The 17432-nt window shown below is 41.6% G+C and overlaps 1 non-coding gene across 1 annotated transcript; it reads right to left on the bottom strand.

Moving 5' to 3' along the window:
• Positions 1–5725: 5725 nt before the first annotated feature.
• LOC111757068 (small nucleolar RNA SNORA11) lies at positions 5726–5858 on the bottom strand. Its single transcript, XR_002791461.2, has one exon. It is a non-coding gene; the product is annotated as a small nucleolar RNA SNORA11 (small nucleolar RNA).
• Positions 5859–17432: the final 11574 nt, after the last annotated feature.

The following is a 17432-nucleotide window of genomic DNA, read 5'->3' as shown; positions in this document are numbered from 1 at the left end:
GGCAAATATTTTGAGGTTATTCTAGAACACTGGTTCTGAAAATTGCCAAGTTTATCCTGGTGCTTGGCAATGTGTGGAGAAATTGCAGGCAGTCCCATCTGGAGAACGTTGCTCACGTCTAGTGAGTAGAGATGAGCAATAAGCCAAATCTCACACATGCACACACTCACATGTACACGCTTAGACATGTGGAGCATAGTACCATGTGGAGAAACTTGCCCCAAGTCATGTGTGTGAGGCTGGACATTCTGCATTGTTAGAAGCAGCCCTCTGAGATCCGCAGCACTGCCTGATAATTTCCCAGTGGTTCTCTCCCACCTTCGCACCAGCAAGGCACAGGATCCTGAATGCCCATCACTTGATAATATTACGGTTTCATCCTTTTGTAAATCTCATGGGTATCAACTAGGATGTCAGTGCACTTTGATTAATATTTTGCTAAAGACTATCAAAACCACATAAGTTTTATTTTCAGTAAGGATCCTGATCACTTGTTTCTGTTGGATGTTGGTTCTTAACTGTTTTTCATGCTATTTACATATTTTGGATACTAGTTATTTCTGTTTTACATTGGTATTTTTCTTATTTGTATCTTGAGTATTCATTTGTATTATGATATTTTCAGTGAGCAATGTCACCTAATTTTACGGCATTGAATTTATTAATCAGAGTCTCAGTCTCACGTAATAAATGCTTTTACCGCAGGTGTAGGTCATTCATTCTTTCTCTTTACCCATGAGTCTCTCTTGCACAGTGGATTTACTTTGTATACTGCATGTGTTGAAATTTGTTTTCAATTTTTACTTTGAGAACCCATTTCTCTGACATCATTTCTTGATCCTGTGCTCTTCCAGTTCGCAGCACCGGCTTTGCACAGCTCCCTCTGGGTTCAGCCTTTTCTTATAACACGTTGCTTGTCCAGGCTCCTCCTTCTACAGCACCGAATCTGTAGAGCTGTCCTGGTAATCACAGTGGGACGGAGAATCTCCTCCCTTCCTGGTTTCCTTCAGAACTAAATCGGTCCCCTATGAGTTCTAAATCTAGAAACCCTCGGACAATTTTCAGTCTCTCAAAGAATCTTCAGATTTTGATTGGAATTGCATTGAGCACATTAATTAATTATGTAAAACTTCACATTTAAAATGCCAATTCTCCCCAGGCATTTGTGCTTAAGTCTCTTCCTGATTTACAAGAGTTTTCTCTATATTTTCCATAAAAGATCTACTTTGAATATCTTTAAATTTATGCTCAGGTATTTTTTGGGTGTTATTTTAAATTCAGTGTTGCAAAATCTAATTTCATGCTTGTTTTCACTGTATAAAAATTCAATTGCCTGATGCCTGTTGGTTTCAAAATCAACAAATTCACAACACTCTTGCTTATTTTACTAATTTAATCTCAAGTTATACTTAACTCAGGTGTTTCTTTCACAGACTAATCTGAGGGATCAAGAAATTCTGTTGACCCCACTTTCAAATTCTGCCTCCAGAATCTGTCTCTACGGGCAGCTCACCCAGGCAAGTGCGATCCTGCCTGGCCTGTGATCACCACACTCAGGACGGGCCTCTGCATGCCCATCGGGATTCGACTCCAGGCCTGCAGTCACGCTCGGATGGACAGTGCCAGGCCCTGCCTGCCCATTGCCCCTCTCCTTCTGATAACTGTGGATTTGGCAAACTCCTCCAGGGTCAACTATACCAATATCTTTTTACCGTGATATACAGTATCAAATAATCCAACAAAGTTGCTTAGCACATAATTATGAGAGCCATGCCTGAGGTCACGTGATCATGGGGAAATGAGCAGTATTCTTTTTTACACAGCAACAAAAGATTGGGAAATATGAGTGACAGATCAAGACTTCTGGATTAACGGTTTGCTTCTACAATAACCAGGAGTATCCTTCTGCAAATTTAATTAAACTTTCATCCTTGTAAATAAGGTTAATTCTTGCCCCAGTGTCTTTCTCATTGTTCAAAGGACAAGAGCAAACACAGGGGAGGATTCTTCTAGGCTGCTGCCTCTGCCTGTCTGCTGCCTGTGTTGCAGGCATTTGGGAATCTCCCTCCCACAGAATTCTCCTGGATCTGCTTTCTAATACCTCAACAACACACACACACACACACACACACACACACGCACGCACATGCACACGCACACACATGCACACTCCGGGATAGTTTTGTTTTCCCTGCCTACTTGGTGGCGGTCAGTCTATAGCTGTGACTACTGGTGTCAGTACTTGTCTGCCGCTGTGTGCAGACTGCTCCGTATCTATCAGTGTTCCATGTTGACTACATCATAATACAGTTCCTTTGTTACCATCCCCTGTCCTCTCTCCTGGTAGATAATTTCCCCTCCCTTCCACTGGGTCCCATCAGAGGTTTCTAACAGGGACCATAATTATCAAGTACAGCCTTGTAGGTATTCATGTAATGCTCGATGGCCAACTCTCCCTTCCCTCTCAGCTCCATGGATCTTGGGTAAAAAACCCAATGGTCCCTGAACATAGGTGGTTTATTTTCTCTCGGGAAGCACACCTCCAAGCTCTAGAGAGTTTGGGGAGACGTTTGGGTTCCAAACCACTTCAGAATTCTCGGTCCCTGGTGACTCACTGTTTCACAAAAGCAGATGAGGAGGGCTGCGGAGTTTGAGTAAACTGCTCACTGTACGAAGCTAAGCAGAACCAGCAAGAGTTTCACTGACTTTGTGCTCCACAATCTCACCGGAACTGTGGATTACAGGAAGATGTATCGACATGGAAAAATACAACGGAATTTCAAGTTACAGAGGCAACTACAGTGCTCTGCTGAACTGCAGACATGTTGAAAGTCATGTTCTCTGTGCTCAAAAGATTAAGAATTTTTAAAATGTTTCTTCTTCAAATTATATAAATTCATATAATGAATGAGGAACTTCTTTTTCTTCTAACAATCATGCATCAAAAATTAAAGACAATTTGTGGTGTTTTTCAACTTAAAATGTATGTACACAAAAATTTTAAGCCATGAAATTTGATTAATTTTTTTCCAAAATGTGTGAGATGAATAAATAGCTGATTAGTGTTTTGTTTTGTTTGTTTTTTTCTTTTTTTGGAGAAAGTTTTTTTTTTTTTTTTTTTTTTTTTTTTTTTTTTTTGTGTGTGTGTGTGTGTGTGTGTGTGTGCATGCGCATGTGTGTTCTGAGGCAGGGTTTTATTCCAGGCTGGCCTTGAACTCTTAGAAATCCTTCTGCCTCAGCGTCCTGGGATTATAGGCATGCACCACTATGCCCAACCTGGGGAAAATATTCATGGCAATAAAACAAAACAAAACAAAATCTGTCAGGATATTGCTAATGTGAAGAGTACTGCAGATTTTGAGTCAGGCCTACAGAATTTCTGCTGGACAAAGCCTGCACCTGCAACCTGTGGAATGCTTACCAGGCTTCTGCCCAGGAGAAGCAGGATGACCCTTGTCCACTGACCGTTCTGTCACTCTGGCCTTAGGAAGTGTGCAGGGAAACTTGTGCGAAGAGGAAAACCAGAGTTAGAGGGAAACAGCTGGATGACTTATCTCCATTCAGCTCAATTCCAAGGGCAAACTATATCTCCTAAATGCTTTCATTAAATTTACCAAATGATATTCATAGTCGAAGCAAATTGTTAATGCAGAATTTGTGATCTGTCATGGATATTTTCCAATCTTTTGTTGCTCTATAACAAACAGTACCTCACATGTACCTGTGAGCATAGGACCGTAGACCTGCTTCCTATAATTGTGTACTAAGCCACGTTATTGGGTTATTTGGTGCCTTATGTCATGGGAAAGACTGGAGGACTCTCCCAATAGATCACAGCCTTCTTGACCTTGATTCCCATCATACAGCTTTAAAGCGAAAAACAACATTGGCTCTGGTTCCATGCACCTGTCCACAACCCTTCAGCGGAATTATTCTGGATTCAGGAGCTGCTTATATTTTGGCCTTGCTTCCTAGTCTCTTATTTTGCATTATATTTATTCCTAATTTACAGGTAGAAATAGTGATATTTCTGTCACACACTTCTAGGAGGTGTTTCCTATGAGTTCATGCATGTCAGCAACTCAGAAAAGGTGCCCAGCCATCACAGCCCCCCACATTCCTCATGAAACCCCTCTGTGCATTGACCCTGCCCCCAGCCCTGCCAACCACCACTGGACTGGTTCCGTATTTTTTCACATTCTACAATTGTCTCTATTTTATGCTACTTAAAATTTCTTAATATGGGCAGAATAAAAATACCAAATATATGAAAATAATAGCAGGGAATTTTTTACATGAATGTGAAATGAAAATTCATTTTACTTTTCAAATACAATAAGTTTAAATTCAGTAGACTGTCATTATTGTATTTCCAGTTCCAACACTTGATTGGAATTGTTCTTGTCAAGATAACAACACAATCTTGCAATCATATTTAATCACCTCCAAGGCTGTGTATACAATATAAAATTCTCATTTACAAATTTCCTTTTGAGGCAATAACCGGATCACATCCTGCTGTGAGAAATAAGACAGAGATAGATAAACATACTTGTGAGACATAAAAGATGTAAGAACATTTGAAATAGCTGTCACAGGCCAAGTCTACAACCTGAAGTAAAAACTGAATTACTAATCAGCTGTGAGAGAATATTTTACCATGTTATCATGGGAAATTCTCATATTCTGAATATGGTTGTTTGTTGAGTGTTTTTATCATGAGGATGGATTTGATTTGGGCAAATCTTTCTCCTCTAGATTGAGATGATAATGAATCTGTTGTCTTTTATTAGTCTTCTTTCTTTTGTTATGCATTCTTTTCCATTTCTATTGTGTGCTAACTGACTTTTGCCTACAAAGCCAACCTTGCATTCGTAGAGATTCCTTACACTTGGTAATGGAGTACAATCTTTTATTAATGCAATTTGATTCAATTTGTCGATGCTGTGTTTAAGACATAAAGGAGAGGAGTCGGTCTGCAGATTTTTTTTAATATTTTATTTCATTTTATTTTTTGTCTTTTTCATTTTTATTGGTACCAAGGATCGAACTCACGACCGCCTGCTTGCAAGGCAGGTGCTTATGCCGCTGAGCTAAATCCCCAGCCCCCGGTCTGCAGATTTTATGGCACGCTTTCCAGTGTTTTGGAAAAGGACAGAAATGCTTATTTTGCAGAATGTAGGTTTTTTGGTAAAATTTACTATGCTACCATTTCGTCTATGTTTTCTATTCTGGGAAAATATTTATTCAATCAATAATCTGGTATTTTATAGATTTATGTTAGATTTCCTACATTTCCTTGAGTCAGTTTTATCAGTTTGTATCATTCTTGGAATTTATTTATTTTTTAGATATCTAAGTTATTGGCATGTATTGTCATTATCACTTCTCTGTAATTTTAAAAAAATATTTTCTAGGTGGTTGCTTAAATCTCTTTCATTTGTGATTTTAATCGTTTGAGTATTTCTCTCTCTCATTCTTTCATCCATTTAACTAAGAATTTTGCAATTTTGTATCTTTTCAAAGGTGAAATTTCCTTTCTTGATTTCCTCTTTGTTTCATTGCTTTATTAGTATTATTTTGAATTTATTGAAAATAGAAATTCAAAGTCTTTACTTATAGGACTACCAACAGATTGCCCATGGACACACTCAAAATGTCCCCCTCCCCCTAAAAGCTGTGGCTTCCCCATCACTGAGCCTGGTCCTGTGGTGCTAGCCCAAAGCTGTGTGGGAGCCTATGAGTACAAGTGTAGGAGGTCACAGGTTCTGGCCCCTTGTCACATGACCCCAGATTCCTGTTGGGTGTGCTGTGCACAGAGATGCCATTCTTCAGGCCACTGGCTCTGAGCACACACCACTGACTGCTTTTAAAATGAGAATTAATTTTTGCTCTAATTCTTGCTACTTCTTTCACTGGCATGTTTGTGCTGGATTTGATGTGACATTCAGCGTGTCTCAGAGAAATCTCAGGGAATGATGATATTGTTTCTTCCATCATTATCAATACTGCTTTTGGTTACAAATTTTCACTGATAAATTTACTGTACTCCTTTACCCGAGTGGAGTTTTCCTATTTTCCCCTTTTATTTATTTATTTGTCTTTTTGCAATGTTTTCTAATTACTCTTGTGACTTTGAACGTCCTGAAGCTCGTGGTACAATACTTTAGCCATACACGCTTGTGTATTTCCCTTATTTCCTCTGACACTGACTTTGTATTTCACTCACTTCTCATCAGGGAATAGATTTGTGTTTAAATATATTCATTGACAATTTCCTTCCCGCATGTCATTCGGCCTCCTTGATGCCCTGGAGCGGGAAGTGTAGATTGTGCCATCCTGCTGAGTGCCAGCCATCAGGGAGCCAGGTGAGGATCTGTACTGACTGGCCTTCTTTGTGCCCTCTGTTCCAGGCTGCTCTGAGCTTGCCATGGAGGCTGAGCCCTGCCCTGTCCCCCCAAGCACATGAGTAGGGGTGAGGGTGAGGGATGAGCAGGCCCAGGGCACTGCACAGACGCATCGCTGCCGGGTGGGGACTGAGATGAACACAGCTGGACACTGCCAACAGTGACCTGAACGTGGAGCACTGCCTGCCTCTGTGAGCAGGAGATGCAGGGTCAGGTGGCCCTCAAGCCCAGCCCATGCGACTGTGACAGGAGAACCACACAGCAAATTCCCAGCTCCACTGAGAGTCTGAGGAAGGCCGACTGCCTGCTTGGCCTCCAGCTAAGATGGCAGTGGGGAACTCGCTCACTGCCTCTGCCTTTTGTGGACCAAAACTCCTGCTGTGCTTGCCTCCACTGAGGCTGTGGTAGCTTAGGGGAATCTGAGGAGCAGCCAAGCTTCCATTGACATGTATTGAAATCAGGTGAATTGCATTGCTGTTTACTTAGCCCGCCCCTTTCCTGACCCTTTGGCGAGTGCCCACTGACTTTGCCTGGAGTTGCTTCTGTCTGTATGTTTTGGGGGATTCTAAGTTGAAGAACTTCAGCAATTTCTTGTACAGGGTAAGGAAGGTGATAGGAAACCTGCAATGCTCATCTTTGCCCTATTCCTCACCCTGAGAGCCTAAATCCACTCCTGAGTCCTCTTCCTCCTCTTCGTCGTCGTCCTCCTCCTCTTCCCCCTCCTCCTGACCCAGCGAGGTCTTCTGGCCTTGCTCCCTGTGTTGCACATAGCTGATTTAGGTGTAAGAAGGACAATCTGGAGGGCCTTCTGACTTTGCCAGAGCTGAACCCACCTCCCCCTGTTCTCATGAGAGCTGTGACACCCCTCCTTCTCTGCCTCCACCAGCTCTGAGGCTGGAGCAGAAGGTGGCCATTGGCATGCTGAGTGTGAAAAAGATCTTGAGGGAGGAGCAGAGCAGGAAGGCTGGTCTCCTCCCCTGGGGCTTCCACTGTGGTGAGATTTAATATAAGATGTGGCTGAAGTAGTGAAGTACGGGACAGGGACCAGATCTGTTCACAGACTGAAATAGTCTTGACGTACGCATTGAAAGGAGATCGACCATCAGTAAAGCTGGCAAGGAAGCAACTCGATGGGCTGCACACTTCCTGAGGCAGGGAGGGATTATTCCCCGAACACCAGTTAATGTGGCAGGAGAGGGAAGAAGCTTTCCAGCCTGTCAATGAATTTAGCGTGTTCAGCTCACCATTTATGAGATGTTGAACGTTACAACTAGGTAAAGTTGTAAAGAGAACCCGGTATGACATCACGGCAAAAAGAAGATAAATTCGAACATTAAACCCAGCCATTTGTTACCAGACCACTAAAGAATCCACTAACGCCTTTTAAAAACAGTACAAGTGAGCAGGATCCATTTCCACTCTTCATGAAGCTCAACAGTTGGGAGTGGATCTGTGACCTGGGCGGCTGCCTCTCCCTCCTGTTCCTGCCCGTCTCTGCTTCCTTGGGCACTGACACAGGGGCTCCCCACAGCTGGGCCCAGTGCCAGACCCCGTCTGCCCGGAAGCCAGCTGACTGTGGACTGTAAGGAGGAGACAGAAAGAAACTGTCCTCCTGAAGATGTGCCAGGACTGCATCCCCTGAGAAGAAGTGACAGACACCACTGTAAGTGCTGGCCCTGAACTCCAGCCACTCATTCAGGTTGGCACTTGGTGCTTCCATTTTAGTACAAGATACTCAAGGATTTTGCTCTGAATTGGAGATCAGCCAAAGTCTATCATCAAAGATCTCTTATGGATTTCAAAACATGAGTAACTGAACCAGTTGTTTTGGTGCATTGCCCTCTCTGGAGCCTACATTGATTTAAGTTGGTAGAGACACACATTTTTTTGTGGCCTTTCTGATGCCGGTCACTTAGGATTTTGCTCTAAATGGGGTATGCAGAGTTCTGTGACTGTGTCCTCAAGGTTTTTTGAGACGACCCATAAAATTTACTTTTTCCACTTCTCCTAGCCTGAGTCTTCTAGTGCAACCCAGAGACCTGCAATTTTCCAAGAGAACCCTTATTTTATAACAAATTATATTTTAATTGCACATAAAATCTGTCACCTTTCTTACAGATTTACAAATGTGATATTATTTTGCAGTCACTAAAATGGAAATTTGAGAAAAAACTGTATAAGATCAATAAATAAGAATTAAAAATTATTTTCCTAGGGAAAAATTGAAAATACTGTGTTTTAAGTATGTATGATACATTGAATATCTTATGTCTGTGCTTCCTTATCCTATGAAAGAGTAACTGTAGTCTCTTATCCTTATAATTCCAAGATGCTTTCAACAAGCAATTTTCTCATTTTGACCACCAAGCTGGAATTTATGACTGGGTCTTTCCACCATCCAGCTGATAATCTAGAGGTCCCAAAGCATGAGATGGACCCTTGGCTTCATCTGACAAATTAGGGTTCATGCTCTCCCCCAGCCAGGTTGGAACAGTGGAACTTTGGAACCCATTTCCTTGTGTTTTCTGTTCAGGTATGTCAATGCTTTTTAAGATCCATGCTCCTGCACTCAGGTATATTTTTATGATTGTCAGCTGCACAGAGAGCAAAGTCTTCCCTTTAAACTTATTATCCTTGTCCTAATAACTGTATTTCTAATTACATTGTTTGATAAAATGAAGGAATTTATGAATATCATACACTCAGTCTCCTTTATTTCCTGTGTGCTTCCTTGTTTTTATTGTTCAACATAATAAAGCCTATTTTTCCCCCAAGGCTACACAGCTATCTGTCATACAATTACTTTCTTTCTGTAGTTTTGTATACATTACATAGAAATAAATCATTTCTATACTTCATCTTTTTAATGCTATTTATTTTCTATTGTTTTCAGAAAAAAACAAAGAAAGCGATGTTGGATATTTGGTCCTGGGTTTCGGTTACTTTCCCTGGACTTTTCATCCCTGGGCATGTGTTTATGTGGTTTCTCATTTCATGCTGTATAGCATGCAATTAGAGTTTACAAATGACACCACCTCATTGTAATCAGACCTTTAATTATATTAATTTATTAATTTATTTAATTATATTAAGGTAATCATTTATACATCTTCAAACCTTTCTTTCTTGGACATGGCTTGGCTTTACATACTTTCAAAACTTTCATGGGAAAGACAATTCTAAAACAAGGTTTGATGAGCAGGGCTTGATTTCAGGTGTCAAGTTTCAGCTGAAGGTCAGACAAGAAGCTGATCTCTATTTAGACTGCAAATCAATTCTGTTTCTATCCTGTTTATATTTTCCTGTCACTTCACAGGAGCTACTTGGCATAACTTATTCCATAGATTTTAGGTAAAGATCAAACTTACAAAATATGTGAGGATATCAAATCATCAGATAAAATAATTACTTGCTACTTACAGAATTAGTAGTTAATTTCTGAAATATATATTGTCTTTCAGGTTTCAGAAAAAGTAAATACAAAAGTGTAACCATGATATGATGACACTGTCACAACCTACAGGTTCATAACGTTAGTTACCTTCCCAGGGTGTGACACCTTCAGATCTCTGTGTTACTGGGGATCTACGGGGTTTTCAAGCAATAAAACTCATGGAATTAGCCAGACTTCCTGTGACTGGGACCAAGCATCCGAAACCCACAACTTAAGGAAGGAAGTTGCTCCTTTGGCTCAGAGTCTCAGAGGCCTCCATCGTGGTCTGCTAGGTCCCTGGCAGACACAGCATTGTGTGTGGGCGTGGGGGAGCCAGAGTGGTTGCTGCACGGTGGCCAGGAAGGGAGCTGGGGCACAGCTTCCCACCCGAAGGGGCAGGGGGCAGGTAAAGACCCTGGATCCCACCTCCGTGACCACACAGACGTGCTCTAAAGTGCCTGTTGCTCTTTCCCAGGCAGCCACCAAGCCAGGGAATCTTCACTGATACACTTTCCTGCTGAAGACTGAGTTGGCACCAGGCAGCACCGAAAGTGCTCGAGAGCGGCTTCCTGGTCCACTAGTGTCACCTGTTACTCTTGTTTGTTCCTGGGTCACCTCCTAGGAGACATCGCTCCACTTTGTGGGGAGGAAATTGGAACTCATTTTCATAATGGAATAAATAATGCATAATTACAAGGCAAAGTCATTTTAGCAAAATCATGTGATCTAATCAGGCAACGAATGAGTATTTATGGAACTACTTTTATAGACTGCACAGAGTTTGAATTCCATAAGTGGGACAAGGTGCCTGCTTTCCTCAGAAGAAACACAATTTTAATGCATTGAAATCTCAGTGCATAATAATAAAGACACTTTCAACTGAAAAGTGTTACCCCAAGTGTAACACAAGTCAAGTGATAGAAAAATATTGTGCTCAAAGTCCTCCCAAGGGGGCAGGATCCGAGCTGGACACTAACTCAACTCACCAAAAGGAACATGAGGATGGCTGAGTGATTATCTGTGACTTCAGACCCATGTAGAAGAAATCTTGTGAGGATTTCATATGTGCAGGGCGAGAACAGTGTGATACTCACATGATAAGATGAGAGCTTCCCGAGGAAATGACCATCCGTTCATATTTAGCTTTTTTGAAGAATAAAAAAGAGAAACAGCATTGTGATGTAGGTTTCCTATCATTTACACAAACAGGAATGCAGCTAAAAGTTTCAGCTACATTTATATGAAGATCTATTAAATTTTATCTTCAGTTAAGTAATTAAAAAGCACAATTTTATGCCATCAAAAAACCATCCCATGTAACCAGACCCATTTTATCAGTAAGGTAGCTCAAAGGTTTAAGACCTGCATATTCACTGCATGTCTGAGAAGTAGTGGATGAGGCCACTGGCAGATTTCTAGCTGTCTGCAAGAGGGGCCTGTACTGGCGTTCACAGGCTGGGTCACCCCGGATCAGAGCCGTGAGAGTAACTGACAGACTCCTTTCAAACCTGACCCATAGAACAAGGATCCAAAATGCAAAAATCCTACTATGGAAGCTGAAAGCAGAGATTTCCTATTGTCTCACCTCATCTGTCTTGCTGTTATCTATCACATTAGAGTCACAGTAACAGAGATTGACCCATGAAGTGGTGATATAGTAAGCCTCTCACTATTAAAAATGTCAGTTCACAGCAAGTTAAAAGGGCAGAAAACTGCTTAAAAGCACAAGAAGATTCAGAATAGAAAGTAGAAATATAAGGCCAGAGAGCCAGATACACAGGAGGGCTGGGCAGGAAGTCAAAGAAGACAGGGACCGAGCCTGGTAACTGCAGCTGGATGGAGCGGCTGAGGGCCTAAATAGGTCCCCGAGTCCTCCTCATCACAAGGCAAATGTGGGGGAGGTAGATACACAGGGCTGGGCTTGCGTGGTCCCTTGCAGGTTTGCAGCAGTCCTTGCAGCAGTTAGGGGCTAGACCTCACCCCATCGAAATCCATAAGCTCAAGTCTAACCCCGCGGCCTCAGAAGGTGACTTGGTGTGGATATTGGGGTTTTGTGAAGGCAACTAAACTAAGGTTATGCAAGTGGGCCCTAATTCAGCACCATTTTCTTGCTTGTAAGAAAAGGTAATAGGACACAAAATCAGAGGGATGTCCCTGCGAGGACACAGCAAGACATGCTTTCCTGAGAAGGGAAGTCTCAGAAGAAACAGACCTAGGAAGCTTGGTCTGCTTTTCACAGCTGTATTGAAACAAATTTCTGTTGTTTAGGCCACCCGGTTAATGGGGGTTGTGTAGTAGTCTTAGCATACAGGAGCTGTAGCCCTTCTGAAACTTTAAATTTTGGATCATGATTTATATGCATAGTTATATATAATATTTATGAGCAGACCTTGGCTATAATCAAGGAAAGAATATCATTAAAATGATGTTTCTTGGAGCATAACTTACTGGATAAAAAATTGGATAGTCTAGAAATACTCTTTGGAAATTACATGGCATGTTTTTAACCAGAGTCCTAGCTTGTCTATAAGTATTATCTACAGCACTCTTATCTCAGTGATTTCATTTCACATAAGCTTTCACTCAGCCTCTGCAGAATTATGAAAATAATAGTCCAGTAGCTTTTAACTGGGGATTTACCCAGGAAAATGGAGAAACATTCACATAACGTTTCTGCTGTAGAAGTTTCCCTATTACCCAGAAGAAAACTGGTACACATAATCATCACTGATCAAGAGTCAAAACACCTGTAACACAAGCAGGTTGATCCTTGTTGCCTGTAGTTTAAATGTGTTTGCCTAAATTAAAAGCAAGCAAGAAACCAACACTTTATAATACACAAAGAATAAAGAGCCATTAATTTAAGAAAAATACAGTGGCTAAAAATGGTGGCTGTTTCCTCCTGTGTAGAAGACTAGGAGCTTGAGCTGATCGGCTGGGGAAGCTGAGGCTGCTTTTCCATCCACTCCCACCTCCCGATCTGTGAAGTAAACCCCCCGGCACTGAGGAACCCAGGTCCTCTGCACAGTTACACCTGAAACACCAGCAACATGATGACGGTGGGCATAAGCACACCACCTTGGAGCCAACCAATGTTAGCGTGAAATCTATTGCTGAGTTCATTTTTCAACAGACCCATACACAGTGTTGTGGCCAAACTGTGAGTTTCAGGGTATCAGAGCTCCGGCTGATGCAAACAGATGGTTGCCTTTTGTGACTGTCATTTCTTCAAGTTAGTGAGACGGGACACATTCACTGCCAATGCATTTCGCTGAAGCTCTTGAGTCAGCTGACACTGCAACGATAATCCTCTGTGCAGGGCAGGCAGGCCACCTACAGCAAACGTCCTGTCTCTGTGGGTGGTGGAGAAGGCAGGCAGTCATCCTCACCAAGATGGAGATCGCCAGCCCTCGCCCTCCTTCCACTACTTTATGGAGACTGAGGCCAAAACCTACGAAGCCTGGGTTTTCCGAGTCGTGGCTTTGGAATTCAGTATGGGCAGGTGTGAGCTGCTTATTTGGAAACTCCTTCAGGGGACTCTGTCAGGTAGATACAGGGGTACCCCTGATCACAAACTTATGCAGTGGGTGGCTTCATTGTTGACCTTATCGGGAAATTTGATTATTTCTTGTCCAATTTGGTTTGCAGCCAGAATTGTGGAAGTATTAAGTTTGTGAACCAAAGTTTCACTGCGTACAGAGAGTTACTGTCATATAAACCTAGTAGTTGTCTAATTTACGTGAGTGAGGCATGGCAGTAATCAGAAGCCCAGAGTGAAGACACGGTGCACAGAGGTAACACAGCAGATACACTAGGGTGTAAGCCTGGCGTGAAAGAAATGAGCAGTAAGGGGTTGTACCGTGTGGTAGTATTTTATACATCATCCTTAGGGTGATTCCATTATATTCATAAGATAATTGTCATTTTACAAAAAAAAAAAAAATCAAACTGAGACTTTTCGAAGTTCAAGTCAAGACGCAATGTTCATGATCCCAACATATTTATTAAAATTGTCAAATCAGGGTGAAGTCCATGTCTGTCAAGCTACAAATGTATTTTCTTAGTTTGAAAAAATAAGCAAGAAAAGATTTCTGCTTTGGAGTTCCAGCACGGTGAGGAGAGTGAGCTTGGGGGATAAATGAGGAGCGGGCTGTCTCCTGTGGTCTGCAGGGTGAGGATTCGGTCCGAAGGCTGCCATTGGGCTTTCCATATTTTTAATGTGTGAGATGTGTGTGCACGCAGCCATCACTAACGAGAACCATCAAAACCTTGCTGCAGCTTGAATCCTGTGGGTGCATGACAACCTCTGCCCAGTGTGGGCGCTGGCACAGAGCTCGCCACATGTGGTACCCTAGGTGTCTCACAGCCTATGAACCATAATAGTGGAACTATAATTATGGCAGATGCTCTACACTCTCGTGATTTGAGAAAACAACTCCTACATCATAGAAGAGGATCAAAATGAGTATTTTCTCAGCAATTACGTGATTCTGTCACAGTAAAACCCAGCCAGAGGTGTAAAAGTCACTTTTTCAACAAATGATTACACTCTCCTCCACTTAAAATGAACATTGCAATCACAGCAGAAGAAAGAGGTTCAAACAGCCTAGTTGGTAGAGGCTCTTACTTGTGTCTTAGTTCACAGGCTATGACGATTCGCTCTGACAGTAGGGCGGCTCTATAGAGATTCATGTCTTTGGGTAACATCCCTGCCCCTCAGCATTGCAACCAGTCCTTCCCACTCATGTCACGGAAGCAAAGGGCCATCTTCCCTGGGTGAGTGGGGGGTGGACCAAGGGCTTAACCCCCTGACCAGTGTGTTTTTCTCTCTGGTTTCATCTCTCTTGAGGTAGAAAAGACACAATGTTCATGATCCCAGGAATCAGATACGCAGAAGTCTTCTTTGAGGACTAGTTTATCCTGTGGTCCAAGATAGTCCATGTTCCTTCAAGGTCAAAAATACATCTTTTCAGGAGAACCCTGGCCATCTTATCTTCACTGATGGATGATTAGGTAATTTTCTCACACTTTACTACCTTGCTAGAAGTCAGCTCTAATTAACAGAAAATAAAATTATTCTTCTGATACTTGGAGGCATGTAGCTGATTAAAGTGAGCTTAGAGGTCTCACAGTTGCCATCTTTATGTTAGAGCAGCATCTTCCTTGTACCTATGGTGATCAAACAAGCAACTGGGGAATGCAGAAGATCATGGCACACCGATGTCTGCACAGGAAGGCACAGGGAGGTCTGCCTAGGTAAAAGTGAGATCACAGTAAGGATGAAATTCAGAGCAAGTCAAAGGAAACAACACTGGTGAGCCCAGGTACCACATGAGCCATAGAGGTGCAGGACAAGGAATTCTTTATTTAATTAGAAAACATAAACATAAATGCGTGAATATGCATTCTCAGATTTACACCATTGAGTAATTTTTCTTGTGTAAATTATTTATTTTTGGAGTTCTAGTTGTCAGATCTTTAAATGAGAAGTGAAAAATTTCTTCTAGATCTATTTTAGGTTGACAAGATATATGTGAAAAAAATTTTAGAACTGGTAGATGATACCGAAGGATAGGACATATAACTTTTTAAAAAATGCTTCAAAGATGCTAAAATTTGAAAGTTTAGATGCTAAAAATATAATATGACCTTGATACTTCTGCATAAACTACACTATATTCTGGATTGATGATCCTATCTTAGTTTGTATTATAGGTATTGGGGTTGAATTAAAGTTAGGTTACAAAGAATTTTTCAAGGGACAACTTTCTTAAAATATTTAGAAATTTAAGATGTTTTGTCCTGAATCTCAATCAAATTTTATTTACAAATATATAGTGGATTAGATTTGATTCACTGATTCTCATTTCCCAATCCTATGTCTAGATGAAACATGAAGCCCCTTGAAAATTTTGAAATCTTTTTATTAGTGTATATAAGTTAAACCTAAATGGATTTCATCTTTCCATATTCATCCAAAAGATGAGATCAAACAAATCAATGAAGAGACAGAATGCAAGATCAATATACAAAGATAAATAACTTCCCTGTGCACCAACAATGCATCTATTGAGATAGGAATCAGGATGGAATTCCACTCGTAATATAAAACTATACCATTCCCAGAGACCACCAAAGCAGAGAAATGGAGGACTTCACAGTGCAAGCATTGGAACCCTGAGGAAGGAAACTGAAGAAGACACTGAGAAATGGGAGGGAAGGATTGCCCATGGATTGGCAGGACTAATATTGTTAAGGTTACCACCTTTGAAATATCTAAGCACATCCTTCCAACTGAGTGGGTTCTTTCCCAACCACCACATTTCTTAAACATCTTCCTTTCATGCCCTTTTAGCCATTCACGTGAAAGTTACTGCTTTCTGATTCCTAATTGTGTTGGAACCTGTTATCCTAGGCCTCCTGTCTTTCTAAAATAGAGGGGCATCCCTCAGTTGCGCCCTGTGCTGATGAAAGATGGTATTCCAGGGTGGAGCTCAGCTTTCCACACAAGGGAAATGGATACTGGCCACTTGTAGGCTGTGGACAGTGGCGGAAGGATTGAGTCTCCTTACCTTTCTGTTGGCTATCTCTGCACTGAGCCTTTTTAAATTTTATTTTTATTTAAGCCACAGTCATACCAAATCACTCCATTGCCCATCTTGGGTTCAAATCTGAGATCTTTCTGCCTTGGACTGCAAGTGCTGGGATTCCAGGTAAACTCCGACATGGCTCTGTGTTCTTATGGTCTCAGTGACAGCTAGAGAAATCCTACTCTAGCTTACTGTGAGCAACTGTGAAATTGTGAACTGGATATGGTCTGCTCAACCTGTTCCTGTGACTGGTTGACTTAGATCTGTACCTACGTTCTGGCCCTGAGCTCTATTTAACACCTGCTTCTCTATTGATGACATCTTGCCTTGTTTTATGCTGCACTTGGAAGCTCCTGCTCACGATTTGTTCACCCACAACTTTGCTGATTCTCAGTCCTATACTCAAAGTGCACAGCAACACACTTAAACTGACGAATAGATTATTTTAGGTTACGCCTTCTTGATGAGTATTCCAATGAGCCCCCACTAATTTCTGGGTGACCTATTCTGCATATCCACATAGTCAGCATGCTCTGCAGTCCTTGACACTGCTCTGCCCCTCATCATGATTGATAAAACTATGTGCACTCACTTCATATCCAAGGCAGGGAATTTGCCTTACTTGAGTATCTGCCCCATAACCAAAGTCACAGTCAGTGCTTTCCATGAGGTATCTACTCATTCATGAAAATAGCGTTTTTTCTAATTAAATATTATTCAATTTCTATATGCCTTTCTTTGTAATTAAACTTTTATTAATTCAACAGATATTTATTGAGCATCCAATAAATGCACTGGGCACCGTCTCTGGCACTAGTAGTTTGGAAGTTATTGAAGACAATAAAACCTTTGTTCTCGTGGAGACATGGTAAGTAGTGAGTTTGGGGACTGTCAGAGGTGCAGGTGTTGGGAGACTTCACAGGGAAGGAGAAGGCAGCAGTGAGGCGGAGCTCTGAAGCCAGCTGGTTTGCTCCACAGGTACTGAAAAAGAGGCTTTTAGCA

The sequence above is a fragment of the Cavia porcellus genome, unplaced genomic scaffold (assembly GCF_034190915.1).
Source record: "Cavia porcellus strain 051 isolate PalLab524CR breed Dunkin Hartley unplaced genomic scaffold, mCavPor4.1 scaffold_23, whole genome shotgun sequence".
Taxonomy (NCBI): Eukaryota; Metazoa; Chordata; class Mammalia; order Rodentia; family Caviidae; genus Cavia; species Cavia porcellus.
The sequence above is the reverse complement of the archived record's forward strand: the minus strand, read 5'-3'. Positions and strand labels throughout refer to the sequence as shown.